Source organism: Lithobates pipiens, unplaced genomic scaffold (assembly GCF_037356315.1).
Source record: "Lithobates pipiens isolate NorthernLeopardFrog02 unplaced genomic scaffold, aLitPip1_a1.2 Scaffold_8, whole genome shotgun sequence".
Lineage (NCBI taxonomy): Eukaryota > Metazoa > Chordata > Amphibia > Anura > Ranidae > Lithobates > Lithobates pipiens.
This window is the reverse complement of record NW_027507903.1, coordinates 497,294,833-497,316,369: the sequence shown is the minus strand read 5'-3', so window position 1 is coordinate 497,316,369 and position 21,537 is coordinate 497,294,833.

Sequence of the window (21,537 nt, the reverse complement as noted above, 5' to 3'; positions counted from 1 at the left end):
ATTATCGGAAAACGTATTAACGTAACATAATGAATATAACAGAACGAAATGATGTATTTTACGAATAACAACGAACCAAAACAAAACAAAATTTGCCATTGTGCACAAGTCTACTAGTCCTAGGGTATCCAACCATGGTTGCCACATTGAGTAGTATTTCTTTAGGACATTACGATGTTGATAGGTAAGCTTCTCACGTACTAGCAATCTATTTACCAGCTCCACCCACTGTGCACCAGTTGGTACCCTCGGAGTTATCCAATACCTTGCATTTGGTTTGTGAGCTATATATATGAAGCGCATTACTCCCTTGGGAGCTACTAGTAGTTCATACAGTATGGCTGGTTTAACCCCAACTTCTTCCACCCCCACTGTAGTAAAGCAGAGACACATGTAGAGCAGTTCAAAACTTTAACTTTATTCCAGATTCCGGCAGGTACTATCACCTCGGTGATGCACAGATATACATTGCCCCTGGGTTGAGTTGGATAAACTTCAGCTTTATTCCAGATTCCGGCAAGTGCTATCATCTTAGTGATGCACAGATATGAGTTGCCTCTGGATTGATATGTGTGTGTGATAGTCCCTCTCCTTTAGTGAACTGAAACGCATGCCCCTCTGAAAAGCATGTGGTATTGAAACGCTAGCAGTCCCAGGCCTCACCTGCCTTCTCCTCCTGCCCTTTTCCTCCCAGGCCAGCTCAGGAAAGGTCCAGGCCAACCCTGGTTCATTCCGGTCGGTTTGCAGCTACTTCTTGCTTCTGAACATGGTGGAAACCTTCCAGCTTTGGAGTCTCTGAACCTCCATCACCTTCCAGCAAAGATCTATGTGGCTTTCTGTAAGAATATTATTGATGTCTTATATTCTTGTATCTCAGATGCATTTCCGGATGAATAGCATTAATAGTCAAACTGACTTAAATCAAAGTGTGAGTTTATTGTCACACAGTTGGCATCATAAATACAATGTAAAAAGTATAATAGTTCAGTTCAGTGTGGGTAAAAATATAAGAAATAGAATAAAAAGTTATACATCTGTAATAAGCTTATGAAAGCATGTGTGCTTCATGGCTGCTGTCTTCTGTCCATGTTGTCTCGTGTGACCTCCAAGAAGAAGCAGGAAATGACATGCTTAGACTTCTGGCAGAATTCAGCTGTCCCAAGTCATCAGTCTCTGTGTGAATATGTCAGTCATCTCTCCAGTGGGTGTGTGTGTGTGTGTGTTTCTGTGAGTGTGAGTGTCCACCTTCAATCTGGAAACGTTGGCCTATATGTTACATTTGAACGTCACAAACTTAGAATCTTGTATAGCACACATTAATTTCTGCTAACTTCAGCAATATCCAATACAATAGGAGATACTAACTCAGAGAGTCATATGGAGCTTGATTGAGAAGCCCACATGTAACACTCCATACTTGACGTAATGTCCTGATCATGTAATGTCATATAACCAAACATTTACTTAATATGAACACATATTAGCAACTTTACATTAAGTAACTATATACTAATATGACTGAGACTACTCTAAACTTATTTTAACAGGATATAATCCACAATGTATTATTGCTTTAGCTACGTAGACACATGTCCATTTTTGTCTTCTCATGACATTCTGTACCAAGATACCATATATGTCATATTCAAATTGGCTACACCAGAAACTTATTACTAACTCAGCTTTAGATGAGAATATGTTTCACTGAAAACTTGATCAAGGTCATTCACACATACTATTTATTATGATTAATCATAAAACCAAATATGTTTTGCAAGCTTGCCATGAATATATTTTAATACCTATAAGTGCCGAATTATGAATTTGGAATAATATTCTAACACTTTCCAGCACTGGAATCTCTGAACTTCCAGGCCTGCCAGCCCTAGGCCTTAACGTCACATCTTTATGCCTATATGGATTCGTTCTCATCCCATCTCCAACTCCCCAGGGAACATGTGACCCCAGTGTATATGTATGAGCCCCGCCCCTGACCAAGCAAATTAGCAATTGGACAACAGCTCATACACACTGCCTGTCCATCAGAGCCTGACCCACCTCCTTTCCAGAAGATTCGTCTGGAGAGCAAGGGAGTGTTTTCCAGGGTGATGAACAGGTGGTCACACCCCCCTCTAACCTATTACTCCTCCCTAACCCAGACAAACCTCCAGGCCTGTACAAAATACAGTAAGGCACTGGCAATTTAACCTAACTTCTTAAACTAATAGCACCCACCTAAAGTGGTGGGCGCTACATATAATAATTGTAACATGGCAATGTGCTCATTGGGTGAAAGTGAGGGTATCTCCAGGGCACCAAGTAGGCACTCAATCGGATCTTGCAGGACTGGGAACTGGTATACTTGTGAAATAGTATTGAGAACATACTGCCAGTATGCCAGCCCACTTTTACAAGATAAAACAAAAGTAAAGTCCATAAAATACGGTAGTTGCCCAGTAATGAAATGCAGCTCTCCTTACATACTTGGCATTTAGTTATAGCATCCAGCTGAAAGGGCCCACTCCCTGACCTCTCAATATGGGATCTCCTGGCTCTCAAATGCCATCAAGACTCACAGACTCCCTCAGTCCCCTGGACTTGGCAAGTTGTCTCAGCTCTCCCAGTCCTCCAGACTTGTTCGGCTTACCTGACTCTCCCAGTCCTGTTGGTAAGGTATATCCCCAACATGGAGGGCAGTCTCTCGAGTGGATCACCTCTGCTAATGGAAGCATGCCTATCTCCTGGATGGGGCACACAACTGTCGCTTGATGGGAGCACTGAGCTTTGCCCAGGCTGTGCTTATAATGAGCATGCAGATCTGTTCACTCACACCGTCTGCAGGTCTCTAGCAGGACTTTGCAAAACACAGTATTGGAGGCTTCTTCCCACCCAAAGCTCTTTAAAGTCCCCAAGCTTTAGACCCTGATCTGGGATTACTAAACCTGGAGAAAACTGAAACTCCAGTCTTCTCTATCCAGATACAATACTCCGGGCCGCTCTAGTTGTATTCTTGAGAATCCAGTGCATCTTCTACCTATACTCATGTAGCGGCAGTACTCCTAACGAGTACGCGCTATATGTTTAAATTTCGTTTTTGGCCAAAACTGTAATGAGTTTTGGGAATAATAGTGCTAAATTGTACTTTAACATCAGTTTGGCTGGGCTGTATAGAAGTTCTGCCTAGCAATAGGTGGGGTTGTACACCTGTGGGAGGCTATGGAACGCAGTCTGGTTGAATGCATTGGGTACCAAACTCTATCTCGGAACCAATCAGTGGGTGCGTTTGTCTCACTGCGCAATCCGGGAAGGGGTACTTAAGGTGCCAAAGTCACGTGGTTCAGGGTTCCGGTCCAGAGGTTGTTGCCGACTTCATGGTCCTGGTCCTCCTGACCAGCCCCCAGGGGCCCTCATGGCCTGGAGTGCGGATCCATCCGTCTCTGAGCCTCAGAACTGGCTAGTTTGAGGCACAGTAACTGGAAGGGGGATTTCAAGGTGTTTCGTTGCCGTCTCGGGTTTTGGAGAGGCCCAGCAACTCTACATGTGACCAGGGGAAGACTTCAGTGAGAGAGCCACGCACAAGGGTGGCTGCTCGGTAAAAGCCTGGAAGCTGAGCTGCCATGGACATTGAATCCACAATGCTTACTGTATAGCTGTACCGGCCGAAAGATTCTGGTACAGTAAGAAAAGTTCCTACTTCTACCCTTCCAGTTGTAACCAAGTTTCCAACCAAGTCTGTGTGAGAGACTTTGAATGCTAGAATAACCTGTTGGCTGCTAAACCCAAAATTAAGGATTTATCCAACAGTTAAAGAGTCCAGTTGTGAGCGGCTGTTCCCTGGACTGTGAACATAGAGAGAGACTTATTGAAGTCAGCAGTTCCAAGCATCTGAGCTAAAAACTCTACCCTGATACCCTCTATTCCCAACTTAGAGACTGAGTTTGTTCAACCGTTTTATGCAAAATAAAAATCCTAACAAGGGATTCAAGTCTCAGTTTCTACAGTTACTGGGTTATCAACCCTGGGAACCCCTAGACAAGGACAACGAGTGAGAGCTGGAGGAGGTAATCGGTAAGCCCAGAAAAATTCACCAGCTCCTTCGGGGTTTAGTGCTAAACTCACATCAGGGCAGGGTGTATAACTGTCACTGGTCCAAGAAAAACATAAAAGACAGTGATACTAAACAGAGAAATGTTAATTGTCTTAAATTATTTGCATAACTTACATATATCTTGCCACTGTATTTAATTTTTTATTTCTAAAATACTTTTTCCTGCAGTGCTCTGTTGTGTGGTCACATAATCTTCCCCTATTCTTTTGGCATCTGCAGGGAAAGATACTTGGGGGGGGGGGGGGCTTCTATTACTCAGCTGATGTATGCTCTCTGCAGTGTGAGTCTGTGTCTGGCCAGCCATGATTGGTGCCCTGCCAGTCACATAACTAAAAAAACAAAAAAACTGTTGAGAAGATATGGGGAAGGAGGGAGAGAGGGGAGTGTGTTTACACATACTGTACGAGCGTGACTCTGTAGTCACATGGCCCACAAAGATAAGAAAAAGGAGGAAATGAACAGCTTAGAAGGAGCTGAAACGGGTGCATGCTTAGTAGACATGGCGATGGCTGGTCTACACTAGGGATGTGCCGAACATCCCCCGATTCAGTTCGCACCAGAACCTGCGAACGGACTGAAAATTTGCGCAAACTTTAGAACCCTGCTAAAGTTTATGGGACACGAACGTTCAAAATCGAAAGTGCTCATTTTAAAGGCTAATATGCAAGTTACTGTCCTAAAAAGGGTTTGGGGACCCGGGTCCTGCCCCAGGGGACATGTATCAATGCAAAAACAAGTTTTAAAAACAGCCGTTTTTTTGGGAGCAGTAATTTTATTGATGCTTAAAGTGAAAAAAAAAAGTGAAATATTCCTTTAAATATCGTACCTGGGGGATGTCTATAGTATAAATATCGTACCTGGGGGGGTGTCTATAGTATGCCTGTAAAGTGGCACGTGTTTCCCATGCTTAGAACAGTCCCTGCACAAAATTACATTTTTAAAGTAATAAAAGTCATTTAAAACTGCCTGCTGCTTTAATGTAATGTCTGGTCCCGGCAATATGGATGAAAATCAGTGAGACAAATGGCATGGGTACCCCCCCCAGTCCATTACCAGGTCTTGTATGGATATTAAGGGGAACCCCGCACCCAAATTAAAAAAAGGGAAGGTGTGGGGCCCCCAGGCCCTATATACTCTGAACAGCAGTATAGAGGCGGTGCAAACAAGACAGGGACTGTAGGTTTGTTGTTAAGTAGAATCTGTTTGTAATTTTGAACTGGTACATTTTTAAAGTGTAGCTCCAGACAAAAAATCTATTTCTATTTCTAGCTTTTTGGAAAACATAGGGAAGGATTATCACCCCTGTAACATTTGTTTTGCTGTCTGTGCACCTCTTCCTAGGGGTAGATTTCATCTCACTTCCTGTTGTCTCCTTCCGTTTGCAAGTAGGAGACGTTTGTGTTGCCACAACACTGTAAGCCCTCAAAGTTACTCTTGGTGGGCGCTGGAACACCCTGCTGTGAACTATTATATCAAGAATTGTAATTACATGCCGTTGTTAAACAGTGGTAGAAAAAATTGGGCCTTTGGTGGTGGTGGTGCTGGTGCCACAACACTATAAGTCCTCACAGTTACTCTTGGTGTGCGCAGGAATGGGCCCTGCTGTGAAATATTAGATCAAGAATTGTAATTACATGTCCCTGTTGAACAGGGGCAGAAAAATTGGGCCTTAGGCACTGGTGCCACAACACTGCAACACCTCACAGAAACTATAGTTTGAGCACAGGAATGAGCCCTGATGCAAAGTATTGCATCAAAAATTGTAATTACACGCCCTTGTTAAATAGGGGCTGAAAAATTGGGCCTTAGCCACTGGTGGCGGCACCCAGAATCAAAAATGTTCTTACAAGCTATCAGCATGATCATTGAGGAGGAAGAGGATAGTCACTCAGCATAACAGGATAGTCACTCAGCATCACCATAGGCAGTCTTGAAGGGATCTGCCATTTCAAAAAAAATTATTTGGTTACATCAGCATCAGGTGCTTGGTAGCTGGTGGTGATCCAAGACTGATTTATTTTTATGAAGGTCGGTCGATCAACCGAGTTGGTGGACAGGCGCACCCTGTGATCAGTTGCAAAGCCTCCAGCAGCACTGAATGTACGTTCTTGAAAGAACACTGGATGCAGGACAAGCCAGTAGCTGAATTGCATACTGGGCAAGCTCTGGCCAGTGATCCATCCTCAAGATCCAGTAACCCAGAGGATTTTCGGTGGGAAAGGTGTCCAAGTCCGATTTTGCCCCTAGGTATTCCTGTGCCATGTAAATCAAATGCTGACGATGGTTGCTGGAACCGGTCATACCTTGGGGCTGCGGACTAAAAAATTGTCTGAACGCATCGGTCAGACGGCCACCTTCCCCACCGCTCCTTCTGTGACTGACCGAAGCCTCAGCAACACGTTGTCCAGGACCAGGAATTTGTAACCTCCCAATCTCTGGGAACACGATGCACAGACATTTCTGCAAGGCCTCCCGAAGATGTTTTATCCTCTGCTCCCTCTGCGACGGCAAGATAAGGTCCGCAGCCTTACCCTTGTAACGTGGATCAAGGAGGGTTGCCAGCCAGTAATGATCCCTCTCCTTGATCTGACTAATACAAGTATCCTTCCGCAGGCTTTGCAGGATCAGGGAGGCCATTCAGCATAGGTTAGCTGAGGCATTCGGTCCAGAGTCCTCTGGGTCACTAAGGACGACATGATCCGCAGCCACCTCCTCCCAGCCACGTACAAGTCCACGGGTTTCTTGGAACTATAAATAATCCCTAAAAGACTGCTGCTGAGTGCCAGGCTCCACCTCCATGCTGACACAATCCTCCTCCTCCTCTTCCTGTGTGATCGGTGGGGCAGCAGGAACACTGTCTAGATAAAGGGGGCCTTGAGAGGCAAGGAAGTCCTCCTCTTCCTGCCTCTGTTCTGCCTCAAGTGCCCTGTCCATTATTCCATGTGCTCCAACAGGTGGACAAGAGGGACAGTGTCACTGATGCATGCACTGTCACTGCTCACCATCCTCGTGGCCTCCTCAAATGGTGACAGGACAGTGCATACATCCCTGATCATGGCCCACTGGCGTGGGGGAAAAACAAGCTCCCCTGACCCTGTCCTGGTGCCATAGTTGCACAGGTACTCATTGATGGCCCTCTGCTGCGTGTGCAGCTGCTGCAGCTGCGTGTGCAGCTGCTGCAGCTGCTGCAGCATGGCCAACGTTGAGTTCCACCTGGTGGGGATGTCACAGATTAGGCGGTTCTTGGGCAGGTTAAATTCCTTTTGGAGGTCAGCCAGCCGAGCACTAGCATTATATGACCGGCGGAAATGCACACAGACTTTCCTGGCCTGCCTGAGGACATCCTGTAAGCCTGGGAACCTGCCCAAGAACCGCTGTACCACCAAGTTAAGGACGTGAGCCAAACAGGGCACATGGGTCAGTTGTCTCCATCGGAGGGTGGAGAGGAGGGTGGTGCCATTGTCGCAAACCAGCATTCCTGGCTTAAGCTGGCATGGCTTTAACCACCTCTCAGCCTGCCCCTGCAGAGCTGACAGAATCTCTGTCCCATTGTGGCTAATGTCCCCCAAGCACACCAGCGCAAGCACCGCATGGCATAATTTTGCCTGCGTACTTGCGTAGCCCCTTGAATGCCTGCAGAGCACCGCTGGTTCTGAGGACAAAGCACAGGAAGAGGCCATGGAGGAAGAAGAAGAGGAGGGGGTGGAGGGCAGAGGTGTGTCAGAATCACCAGTAGTAGCATTTTGGAGGCGTGGTGACGGAACAACCTTCAACACTACTGTACCTTGTCCTGCATCCTTCCCAGCTGCCATCAGAGTCACCCAATGCGCCGTGAAAGATAAGTAACGTTCCTGTCCATGCCTGCTGGACCAGGAGTCAGCAGTAATATGCACCTTACCACTGACCGCCCTGTCCAGCGAGGCCAAGACATTGCCTTCCACATGCCGGTAGAGAGCGGGAATTGCCTTCCGTGCGAAAAAGTGGAATTTGGGAACATGCCACTGAGGAACCGCACATTCCACAAACTCACAGAAGGGGGCAGAGTCTACCAAATGAAAAGGTAGCAGTTGAAGCGTTAGCAATTTAGCCATGCTAGCATTCAACCACTGGGCATGTGGATGGCTGGGAGTAAACTTCTTTCAACGGTGCAGGAGCTCGGGCAGGGAAATTTGCCAGGTACAATCGGACGTTGGTGTACCGCTAGCAGATTGCCCACAAGTACTTGGTTGTGACACACCTAATTCTACACCTTCATTCCTCTCAGTGCAGGTTTCAGAGAGGACTGAAGGTATAGTCGGATTGGAGATCCCAGCTGATGAGGAGCAAGGAGAGGTCCGCTTTGTTCTTTGGTGTGGGTCTTTAAGGTACGCTTGCCAACAAACTGCATGGCAGGTCGACATATGTCTTGTCAAGCATGTGGTGCCCAAGCGGCTGATGTTTTGACCATGCGAGATACGCTTGAGACATATGTTGCAAATAGCAGTGGTGCAATCTGATGCACTCGTCTCAAAAAAAGCCCACACCAAAGAACTTTTGGAATAACGTGCAGAGGCAGTGCCCTGCACATGAGGTGCTCTACGGTGTAATGCAGTCGGTGTGCTGCCCTTAAGCTGGCCCCTGGTGGACATCCTGTCTTGTTGGAGATGTGCCTCCTCCTCTCTCCTATCAGGCACCCACGTGGAGTCAGTGAACAAAGCTGGCAGTATTCTGCAGCTGTGGGAACATGACTGCCAGATTGCTGTTCTTGGGCACCCCCTCTCTAGGCTCACGTTACTGCCTTTCTCTAGCTGGGAATCATCATCAGAGCCTTCAAAACACCGGGCGTCCTCCTGGAGCATGTACCCAATACTGTGCTCAAACAGTTCGAGGAACTCCTCAGGAGGACATGGCGGGGCTAGGGAAGGAGTGACTGATGCCATTGAGCCGAGGGAAGAGGCCGCGTTGGCAGCTGCTTTGCCAGTACCCTGAGCCTGGGTGAGAGAGGATGAGGACGGCTTGGTCATCCACTCTACCAAGTCTTCGGCATGTTGCGGCTCAACATGGCCAGCTGCCGAAAAAAAGGACAAGCGTGTCCCATGGCCACATGCTGATGAGGATGCACCGTGTGCACGACCAGCACTGTTGCCTCTAGACACAGAGCCTGCTTGCCCTCTTTTATTGGCTCGTGACAGTCTGCATCTCCTTGTTGGCCTTCCAGACATACTAATGGCCTGCAGGGAGATGTAGCTGCACAAACCTGGGATGTATATACTGATATACTGCAGCTAGCAGAATCAACTGCCTGCCTGTAGTATTATTAGTATGAGAACACCAGCAATTGGGGTAGCTTTAAGTGCACACTGTGCAGAGTACACAGTACACCAACTGTAATTACTGCAGCTGCCTGCCTGTGGTATAGGATCAGAAGTACACCAGCAATTGGGGTAGCTTTAGGTGCACACTGTGCAGATGACACAATACACCAACTGTAATTACTGCAGTTGCCTGCCTGTGGTATAGGATCAGAAGAACACTAGAAATTGGGGTAGCTTTAGGTGCACACTGTGCAGAGTACACGGTATACCAACTGTAATTACTGCAGCTGCCTGCAGCATAGGATCAGAAGAACACCGGAAATTGGGGTAGCTTTAGGTGCACACTGTGCAGATGGTACAATACACCAACTGTAATTGCTACAGCTGCCTGCGGATAGAATCAGCAGAACACCAGCAATTGAGGTAGCTTTAAGTGAACACTGCAAAGGACAGTACACAGGAATGAATCTAGCTAAATTGAATACAGTGTATATATATATATATATATATATATATATATATATATATATATATATATATATATATATATATATATATATATATATATATATATATATATATATATATATACACATACACACAAACACACACACACACACACACACACAATACACTGACTGCAGCTAACTGACTAGCCTCCTGCCTGCTCTATCTAACTCAAATGAAATCACACTGTCTCTCTGTCTCTGGCGCCGCAACACACTACACAAGACCGCCACGCAGACGGCCTTATATAGTGTGGGGCATGTACTAAACCCCCTGAGCCATAATTGGACAAAGCCACCCTGACTTTATGGTTCTCTGTACAGACAGCGCTGTGATTGGCCAAGCATGCGGGTCATAGTGCATGCTTGGCCAATCATCAGCCAGCAATGCACTGCGATGCCGCAGTGAATTATGGCCGTGACACTCCACTCGAATTTGGCGCGAACGGCCCATAATGTTCGGGATTTGCTGAAAGGACAATGTTCGAGTCGAACATGGGTTCGACTCGAACACGAAGCTCATCCCTAGTCTACACAATTTCAGGCTGCAGTAAGGACACAGACAAGCAAAGAGGGATAACTAGAGGCAGGATCAACCTGGTATGTTTCACTCTACACAAACCAAATGCTTTGGTGGCTTTGTGAGTATGCACACTCTGGTATATAGCATGTTGTAGCGGCCCCATTGGCTTTGAGTAAATAACGAGAGGAGAGCTTCTGACGGGTGCAGTGCGTTTATTCTTTTGCCTCAAAGATATGCATTAAGGTTGAACACCACAGGAGGTTAATCTTTTGACTTAACCGGTTTCCGATCAGCGCACACCGATGTACGTCGGCAGAATGGCACGGGCAGGCAAATGGGCGTACCTGTACGACCCTTTAAATTTGCCACCCCGCCATTGCAAGCGCGCCGCCGGCGGCACGCTCGCATGCTGGGCGGGACCCCCGTGAGTCCGGTCGCGGGTCCCGCGGACTCGATCGCTGCGGGCATACCCGCGATCGTCCCACGGGGCGGCTGAATGAGGAAATGCCGTTGTAAACAGCATCTCCCCGTTCTGCCTAGCAACTAGTGACACTGATCTCTGCTCCATGTGATTGGAGCAGAGATCAGTGTTCACTAAATTAAAGCCCAGCCCCCAACAGTTAGTAACACACCCCTAGGAGCACTTAACCCCTACACTGCCACCCACTGGTTAACCCCTTCACTGCCAGTGTCATTTACACAGAAATCACTGCATTTATATAGCAGTGATTGCTGTATAAATGACAATGGTCCCAAAAATGTGTCAAAAATGTCCGATGTGTCCGCCATAATGTCGCAGTCACAATAAAAATCGCTGATCACCGCCAATACTAGTAAAAAAAAAGATTATTAATAAAACTATCCCCTATATTGTAAACGCTATAACTTTTGCGCAAACCAGTCAATAATCACTTATTACGATTTTTTTTATCAAAAATATGTAGAAGAATACGTATCGAGGGAAAAAATGTTTTTTTTATATATTTTTGGGGGATATTTATCATAACAAAAAGTAAAAAATAATGCGTTTTTTGTCAAAATTGTCGCTCTATTTTTGTTTATAGCGCAAAAAATAAAAACCGCAGGGTGATCAAATACCACCAAAAGAAAGCTCTATTTGTGGGAAAAAAAAAAAAGGACGTCAATTTTGTTTGGGAGCCACATCGCATGACCGAGCAATTGTCAGTTAAAGCGACGCAGTGCCAAATCGCTAAAAGTGGTCTGGTCTTTGACCAGCAAAATGGTCTGGGGTTAAACACTTTAAGCGCCATTTGTACCATAAGCACCATATACACCGTGAAAACTGTAAAATGACATGCAATACATTAGTTTACAGAGATCACCAAAAGGGTTTTACAATAGAATTACAACTGCGGATTTACAAAGTGGTATTCCATTATCTATACACATATCTCTAAATTAACATTAACATTTAAGAAAGCATGACTATATGTTCAAACATGGATTGGCTACAGCATATCTTTTAACTAACAGCATGGGCTCATGGTATGCCTAAAAACATATACACTGACAATGACAATGCACCTTTTACTGCATACCTTGCTCCGCTTGCCAAGGGGTGCAAAACGTTCAACTTTAGAAAACTTCCATAGACTATCACCTTCCCATGAGGTGCTGCTGCTTGCCTGGATGCTAAATGAATGAGAAAGCCCCTTGCAAAACTAGAATAATCAGGAAGTGCCTGGTGATTAAAACATTCCCCAGGGGAACAAAAGTAAGGCAATAAAGGTTCCACCTGTCATTCAGTGCTGAGCAAAGATTTACAGTGACAAGCGGACAGTTACACATGTAATGAGTGTTTTTTTGTAGTCTGGGTTTAATTACACTTTAAGCTAAAACCATTTTTTGCAGTGAAAAATCTGAGATTTTTCTACCATACTGAAGCCAGGTGTCCTATTACGTGCTGCTAACACATACCTTGAGGCAGAATAAATTGACAAGCTAAAAAAAAAAAAAATAAAAAAAAAAAAAATAAATTTACCCCATCATGCATTGCCTGTCTGCTCACAACTAATTGTTGAAGCTTTTCAATGTGTGAGAATAGGTTCTCACTGCATCTGATCTGATGAAACTGCTAAAAAAGTTTTACATAGTTCCTATTGTATACCAATGCAAGATCAGCACTGGACAGCTCACACCCAATACTAGAGCACAGCACTCATTTTAAACTTAGTTCCTGCTTAAAGGGTTTGTTAGCCCATATAAGAAAAAACACTCTCTATTAGGCCGCGTACACACGCGGGGACTGTTCGCTCAACTTTGTCCGCTGAACAGTGTTTCAGCGGACAGTCCGCTCGTGTGTGGGCTTCAGCGGACAGTTTCAGCGAACAGTCTGCTGAACAAAGTTTTTCGGAATTTCCGAAAAACTGTCTGCTGAAACTTTGTTTCAGCGAACAGTCCCCTCGTGTGTAGGCTTGTTCGTCAAACTAAGTTCCCTGCATGCTCAGAAAGGATTTACACGCCGAAGGTTGCATTGCAGTGTATAGGACGTCGTTTTCTAGTCCCGTCGTACGTGCCGTTCACGTCATCGCGCACGGTTTCAGCGGACTGTTCGTTCATCGTGTGTGGGCAAGTCCGTCCATGCTAAGTTTGAGCGGACTGTCCGCTGAAACTGTTTGACGAACAAAGTTGAGCAAACAGTCCCCGCGTGTGTACGCGGCCTTAGAGCCAGGCAGAGCACACTGCAGTAGTCTTTTAGAAAAACAAGCTCTGTAAATACCTATTTACAGCGGTCTTCAGGCCAGTCTCACGACTTGCGGCCGCTGTACAGCACCAATAGGTGGATACTGCAGGAGGGGCCATGATTTGCCTCATCAGTGTACCACCCCTCTCATCTGCCCCACCAATGTACCCCCTTTCTCATCTGCTCCACCACTGTAACCCCCTGCATATCTGCCCCATCACTGTACCACACTGCTCTTCTGTTCTACCACTGTAACCCCCTGCTCATCTGTCCCACCACTGTACCTCCCTGCACATCTGCTCCACCGCCATACCCCCATGCTCTTTTGTCTCAACCATCTTCTCATCTGTCCTAACACTGAACTTATATGGTCATCTGCCCCACCACTGTAACCCCCTTTCTCAACAGCCCCACCACTCTACCTCCTGCACATCTGCCCCAATCACTGTATCCCCTGCACTTCTGCCCGACCACTGGAACCCCCTGCTCATTTATTCTATGATGTACCTTTCTCCTCTGCACCCCTCTGAACATCTGTCCCACCTCTGTACCCCCTGCCCCTCTGCCCCACCGCTGTAAGCCCCTGCTAATCTGTCCCACCAATTTACCTCTTTTCTCCTCTGCCCCAGCACTGACTCTCCCCTGCTCATCTGTTCCACCACTGTAACCCCCTGCTCATCTGCCCTACCCCTGTAACCCCCTGCTCATCTGCCCCATCACTGTACCCCTCTGCTTTTCTGTCCCACCGCTGAACCCCCTTCTCATCCCTCCCACTTTTCTCCTCTGCCCCAACACTGAACCCCCCTGCTCATCTGGCCCAACACTAAACCCCCTGCTTATCTGGCCCAACACTGAACCCCCTGCTCATCTGCCCCAACACTGAACCCCCTGCTCACCTGCCCCAACACTGTACCCCCTGCTCTTCTGTCCCACTGCTGAACCCCCTTCTCATCTCTTCCACCACTGTACCTCCCTGCACATCTACCCCACAGCTGTACCCTCCTCTGAACCCCTCCTGCTCATTTGCTTCACCGCTGTACCCTCTTCTCATCTATGATATATGTGATAAGAAGAGTGGTGAAAGGAAGCAGAGGTGAGACACATCTACCTGTCCTTGCACACTCATCCTGCTGATCCACCTCTCGCATCCAGCCCACGTGCTTGTGATGTTACATACAAGCATCTGGAATGGATACCCAATGATGAGCTCAGGTCAGGGGCATTCTCTGAAAGCAGTGGATCGGTGTGCAGGATCATAAGTTGCCCCCCCCCCCCAGCTTAGAAAAAGTGCGGCACTCTGCGCCCCAGGAAAAGTTGGGTGTGATTTTCATTGCGCTGAATACTGACTCTGGCTTAAAGGGACACAGAGTGCAGGGGTTCAGTAGTAAGTGACGCAAAGGTTCAGAAATAATTTCAACAAAGTTCTTAGAAGCTCAACAGTAATTCCACAAACTGTCACCTGATTGTGTTTTTCACAATCACAGTGAAATCCCTTCTTTCTGAGATTGGTAGTGGCAACCAAGCGAGTCATCTTCCTCCAGATGGTGGTTGGGGCTAGCAGGACTGTGATTGGCTTTAGCAGTGGCCAATGACAGTCCTCCTCCACCTGATAACAGGGAAAGCCCCTCCTAGCAGAACTGCACCCAATCTCTTCCCCATCAGAAGAGCTGACGATTGCAGCTATAGCTTACGACACCAATGTCAGAGGTTGCCTACCCCTGCTTTAAGGTGATATTTATTTACAGTGAAACACAGCAAACCATCAACATAGAAAACACAGCAAACCGTAAACATGAACAACCCCAAAAACAAACAAGAACCAAACCCCACCAACAAGAGCTGTTGAACCTGAACAACTAACTATATACAGAACAATCTAGGGACAAGGGTACAGGGAATGCAAGGAAGGGGGATTATGACTGGGTACAGAGCAAAGGGAGGCAGGAGCAAGGCAGAGGGGTGCAGACTGGATCACGCAAGGCACCAGGAAGGGACCAGAATTGTGATGCATTGGGGGAAGGGAGGAGCAGCCTTAAGTAGCCCCGCGGCAGCTAATCACTCTTGTGCCTGATTACCACAGCCTGCTGGCTCCTGAGAGACACCTGCTGAAGGATACAAACAGCCCAGAACAGGATAGTGGCACCAGAAGTTGAACTCAATCCTAACATCTTCCCCCCTTAAGAAGCAGTCCCCGAACACTCCATAATGCTCCACCACTGGGGTCTGCATGCCAACTGGGCACTCTGCTGCTAATGTCTGAAAGCTTGGTGTGGACCTTAACCCAGTCAACAGAGTCCAGCGGGGCCGCACCCCTGGAATCAGCATAGTTCAGTGGGGGGCAGCGACAGCCCAGGAACCAGCATAGTCCAGTGGGGCAGCGACAGCCCGGAAACCAGCATAGTTCAGCGCATCAGCAGCAGCACACAAACCAGCTGCGGCAAGCTTAGCAACAGATGGCAGGACATCTGTGGCAGGCAATAGAGGAATGGACACCACAGGCATGTGGCAGCATGGAGGAAGCATGGCAACCATGGGCAGGCAGCAGCATGGAGGAGGCATGGACACCATCGGCAGGCGGCAGCATGGAGGAGGCATGGCAACCATGGGCAGGCAGCAGCATGGAGGAGGCATGGACACCATCGGCAGGCGGCAGCATGGAGGAGGCATGGACACCATCGGCAGGCGGCAGCATGGAGGAGGCATGGACACCATCGGCAGGCGGCAGCATGGAGGAGGCAAGGACACCATCGGCAGGCGGCAGCATGGAGGAGGCAAGGACACCATCGGCAGGCGGCAGCATGGAGGAGGCAAGGACACCATCGGCAGGCGGCAGCATGGAGGAGGCAAGGACACCATCGGCAGGCGGCAGCATGGAGGAGGCAAGGACAACATCGGCAGGCGGCAGCATGGAGGAGGCAAGGACACCATCGGCAGGCGGCAGCATGGAGGAGGCAAGGACACCATCGGCAGGCGGCAGCATGGAGGAGGCATGGACACCATCAGCAGCATGGAGGAGGCATGGACATCATAGGCAGCTGTCATCAGCATGGAGGAGGCATGGGCACCATCAGCAGCAGTCAGTAGTATGGAGAAGGACTGAATCGCATCAGCAGCAGTCATCAGCATGAAGGAGGACTGGATCGCATCGGCAGCAGTCATGAGCATGGCTGAAGACTGGATAACATCAGCAGTAGTCAGCAGCACATCAGGCTGGGTAGCGGGCACCGGGTCAACAGGCTGGGCAGCGGGCACCAGATCAACAGGCTGGGTAGTGGGCACCAGGTCAGTGGGCATCAGATCAGCAGACTAGGCAGCGTGTGATGGATTAGAACTATAAATCAGTTCTTGGTTATCTGCTGCTATTCCTAATTAAAAAGTATAAATGTGCATGCACATTAGAAGTAAACACTCTCTGAGATATGTTCAGCTCAGGCTACTTCTAAATACTGATTTATTGGTGGGCGGTGTTAATATTTTATACAGAAAGATACGTCATTACTATGTCAGTCTTATTGGTTACAATACAAGAGAAATGAAGAAACTTGATGCTTGAAGTTTGGTTGAAGCTGGTTCTGTTATCTCGAATGCATTCTTTTAATGCGGGGGATGTAGGGGGTAGACGCCATCTTGGCTCCGCAGAACAGGGTCAATCTGTATATTACATAATAAGTAAGGAGCATGGGAACATGTATACACATAAGCAAATAGACATTTTCTGATTATCATTATGTACATTGGATTCCTTAACAGTCCCCCCTAAAATGGCTATTTTCTTCTGTCCCTCATCTAAAAGGTCCTACTCACCTGGCCCATTCTCCTCAGCAACTCTTTTTAAGCTGTATATAGAGTTGGGCAGCAACTAGTTCACTACCCCCCTCGATACAGCTGGAGAAGGGCAATCAGGTGCTATCTACCCCTATAACCCTAGAGGATTGTGAGATTTTGGACAGGGAGTGACTGTAGAGGAGTGAAGGGTTTGTCACCCTCCATCATAAGAGGGTCCTCTTCTTCTTAGTGGAGAAATGTAGGTGGGCTGTTGTCTACAGCCTTGCTCATTAACTTCTTTACGAAAGGTAGAATACAGCATACAATCGGGGGGTAAAAGAACCAGGATTATTAGTACCGTTACCCCTATCTGGGCGAGCACCTTCTGACACCCACTCATCCAGCTAAAATATTGATCCCATGGGTCTGTAATACCGGAGTTCTTCTTCAACTCCAATGACAAATCTTCTAATTTCTTTATAGCTAAAGTTACTTTACCATTTGGGCCGGTATTATCAGGAATGTAGGTGCAACAGGTTCCCGTTTTTTCTATTTTTACAGACACTTCCTTTCTCAGCTAACAGCATGTCTAAGGCCATCCGGTTCTGGAATGTCATGTAGGAAGTGGGGGGGTAACTGGCCAGCAATTCCCTGGCTTTGAATTCATCAGGGACTCCCCTTGGGACCCCTATAGCATCTATGTACACATGAGGGTCAAAGCTTCCGGAGAGAGCTGCTCGCTTCCTCCTCTGACTGTGTGCTGGGTCAGTGTATGTATCAGGGGTATCTTCTGCTAGGATATGGAGGGGCGTAATCACCTTTTCAGGGCACATTCACCGGTCCAGATACCCTCTAATCTGGTCCTATGTTTCAACCCACTGTCCCTCCCAGGAACCACAATTCTGGCCCCAGTAACTGTCTGTAAAACACACATATTACCATCAGGGATGTCTCACCTTACCATCAGGGATGTCACTGTACCAATGGCATTGCCATGAAAGAGTCAAACGGACAAGGTACTATGTCACAGTAATCAAAGGTAAAGGTGGTCACATGTGTACCTGAAGAGTTGTACCAAAATGTAATTATGTTATCATTTTTTGTGATGACCCCCTCCTGGGCCTCCCCCCTAGACCAAACAGAAAAAGGATATGCAGCATGGTCGTCATGAAGTGGGCGGGATCTTGTCCTTGGGGGTGGAGCTTTCTTGCAGTGGGAGGCGTGTATTCAGGTGTTCTTCCCGGCCAATTCCACTGAGGTGGCTGTGGTCAGCAAAACGTGGAATGGACCATCATATCTGGGTTCAAGAGAATGTTTTCTCACAAATTTCTTTACCAGCCCCCAATCTCCAGGCAGTAGTTGGTGTGTTCCTGTATCTAATTCAGGATCTGGAATGGAAGAAAACACCTGGACATGCATTTGGGTTAATTCTCGTGATAATGCGGTCACATAATTAGTCAACACATCAGATTGCAACTGTAACTGTTGTGGAAAGTGACAGCCAAGTCTGGGGGCTGAACCAAACTAAATTTTATAAGGGGATAGGGCATGTTACCCCCGGGGTGTGTCTGACACTGAACAGGGCAATGGGCAAACTGTCTGGCCGACTCATGTTAGTCTTTTGGGCCATCTTTAACATCCTGTTTTTCTAGTGTCCCTTTCATCCTTTCTACCTTCCCGCTACTTTGAGGGTGGTAAGGGGTGTGTAGAGCCAACTGAACCCCCCAGTGCTGCCCTAATCTTTTGTAAGGGTTGCTGTGAAGGCTGGGCCTGATCGCTCTCTATCACCTCTGGGACCTCAAATCTACATACTATCTCACTCAGTAGTTCCTTAGCTGTGGTCCTGGCAGTCATGTCCACCTCCACTAGGGCGTATTCGAATCTGTCACTCCTTTGACATTTGGGAGTGATCAATTTGTATCCTCTGGAAGGGGTATAGAGCTTTTGCCAGGTGCTTCTTCTGTGCCTTTTCTGTACATTCTGGGTTACATTTGTCGCAGATAGTGCATGATCTGCAGAAGTTGTTGGTCAATGAAGTAACTCATAAGTTCATAAGAGTCTTTGTCAAGTGGGCAGTTCCATTTCCCCATTGCACCATGGCTGGGTACATACTCCTGGGTAGACAAGGCTTCTTGCTGCACTCGAATAGTCCATCTCTGAGAGTTCCTCCTCTCCGTTTTCCAGCTTTTCTTCTCATCCAGACTTGCTACTTCCTGTAATTATTTCAGATAAACTCTGTCCACTGGGAGAGTCTGTAGGGTATGCACAGGGTGGTCTTCTTCTACCACCCTGCTGTCCACTTCCCGTGGAACACTGCCTGTCTGTTTGGCAGCTGAATCGTCTAGATTGCCTCGAGCTTCCTTCGAGTTTAGTTTGTCGTGTGCTTTACTTTAGAATAGTCACTTGGGTTGGGAGAAGCAGGGCGTCCATCAAGTCCTTGATGGCTGAGCTGTTTCACAGGTGTTCCTGCAGCCGTTAGGAACCCTCTGTCCTTCCAGATAACACCAAAATCATGGGCAACGCTGAAAGCATATCTTGAGTCCGTATGAATGTTGGCTCTTTTTCCCTCTGCCAATTTACATGCTATAGTAAGTGCTTGCAGCTCTGCCACCTGTGCAGACATCACCGGCGGTAAGGTTTCAGTTTGGAGAACCGAGTTTTCAGCGGTGACCTGGATTCTACAGGGGTATTTCATGCAGTCATGGGGTGACAAGTCAAGACTCGACTCCTCCTCCTTACCCCCCTCGAGAAGTGGAAGAAGGGTGGTAGGTTTCGGTGTTTGACAACGTAATAGAGTAATGCTGTCTAGAAGGTAGGAACACAGGAGTCTCAAGTGTCTGGCAGTGGACGGATGTTTCGGCTGGATCTTGGTGGAGTATGGGAGCAATGTCATGGGGAGCAAGCAGAACAAGGCAGAGTCCGAGAGCCAAGTCCAAAGTTTTGTCAAACAAGGCTTGTGCAGCAAAGACAGCTCACAGACACGATGGGCCTCCTCTTGTTATCGCATCCAGCCGACACGAATAATATCCTATAGGGCATTGGCAGATGCCGTGTGATTGGGCGAGTACACCTGTAGCATGTCCCAGATGTTCGGATACAAAGGGCTTGAACGTTTTGTCGTAGTCTGGGAGCCCTAGCACCAAAGATGGTGTACTTGAAGGCCTCAAAGTTGGATATTGCTTCAGGAAACATCTGGAAGGGGTCTGATTTCAGGGCATCATACAAAGCTTGCATCAGTAGGGAGCCTTCTGGAATCCATGCTCTGCAATACAAAATTAGTCCAAGGAAGGAATGAAGGGGCTTCTGGCCTTGTGGCAGTGGGATGTCAGAGATTGCTTACACCCTGTCTTCAGTGAGGTGTCTTGTCCCATGGGACAAGACAGTGTCCAAGAACAATTACAGATGTTGAGCACCACTGCAATTTGGGCTTTGAGGTTTTGCAGCCCTGTTTGGCAAGATAGCACAACTGGCTTTCTGAGGTGACTTCAACAGTGGGTAAGTCAGCTGCACAGTGGAGAAGGTCATCAACATATTGGAGGAGAGTCACTTCCAGGTGATCCTCTTGTTATATGTCAAGGATGATAGCCATAGCGTTTGCAAACTAGCTTGGAGAGTTCTGTGCCCCTTTTTGGCATAACTGTCTGGGTACGTTGCTGCTTCTTTTCGTGGGAGAAGGCAAAGAGGTACCTGCAGGAAGGATGCAGGGGTACACTGTAGAATGCATTTGCCAGGTCCACCACAGTGAAGTACTCAGCCATTGGAGGTACAGCTGATAAGGTATGTGGATTTGGCACAATTGGGGTGTCCAACACTGTGACTTCGTTAATTGCTCGCAGATCCTGCACCATCCTGTATCTGTCAGGTTCTCCCTTAGGTGTTTTCTTCTTGACAGGAAAAAGAGGTGTATTACATGGTGAGGTACAGGGGATCAAGGCCCCATTCTGGACCAAGGCAGCTACATGTTTCGAGATAGCTTCTGATTGCGCCAACTTAAGTGGGTATTGTTGTTTCCGGGGCAATGATGGTCCCTCTTTGAGCTTGACTGAAACTGGTGGCACTTTTAAGTGACCAATGTCTTCCGGGCCTGTGGACCATAGACACGCAGGAATTCTGTCAAGTACTTCCTGTGGTATTGAACTTGGAGTTATTGCTTCATGAAGTGTCATCATAAGAGGCAGAGAACACAAGGCAGATGAGTCTTCCAAGGATAAGGGAGTATGTAACTTCACCCCCCCTTCAGGTGTGAAAATGATTGAAGCCTGTAGTCTGGACAGCACATCAGCTCCTAGTAGATTCAAGGGACATGTAGAGGACACCACAAATCTGGTAAGCAAATCGGGAAATGTCCCCACTTGGAGAGGCTCAGTGAGTGGACTGGAGCGGGGCACCCCATCCACTCCCACGCAGGAAACATCAATAGTGGAAAGGAAAGAATTATCAGGCAGGTCCTCAGCTCTCAACACACTCCTGGCTGCACCCGTGTCAATGAGAAAAGTGGTAGGTTTTCCTTGTATAGGTAACGTGACCTTTGCTAGGGGTCCTCCAGTCACATTTGAGGACACTGTCATAAGGGGTGACACGGGTTTGCCCATTTCCTAGCGTGAGTTGGGGCGTGGTGGTGGAGGTTAATTTCCACG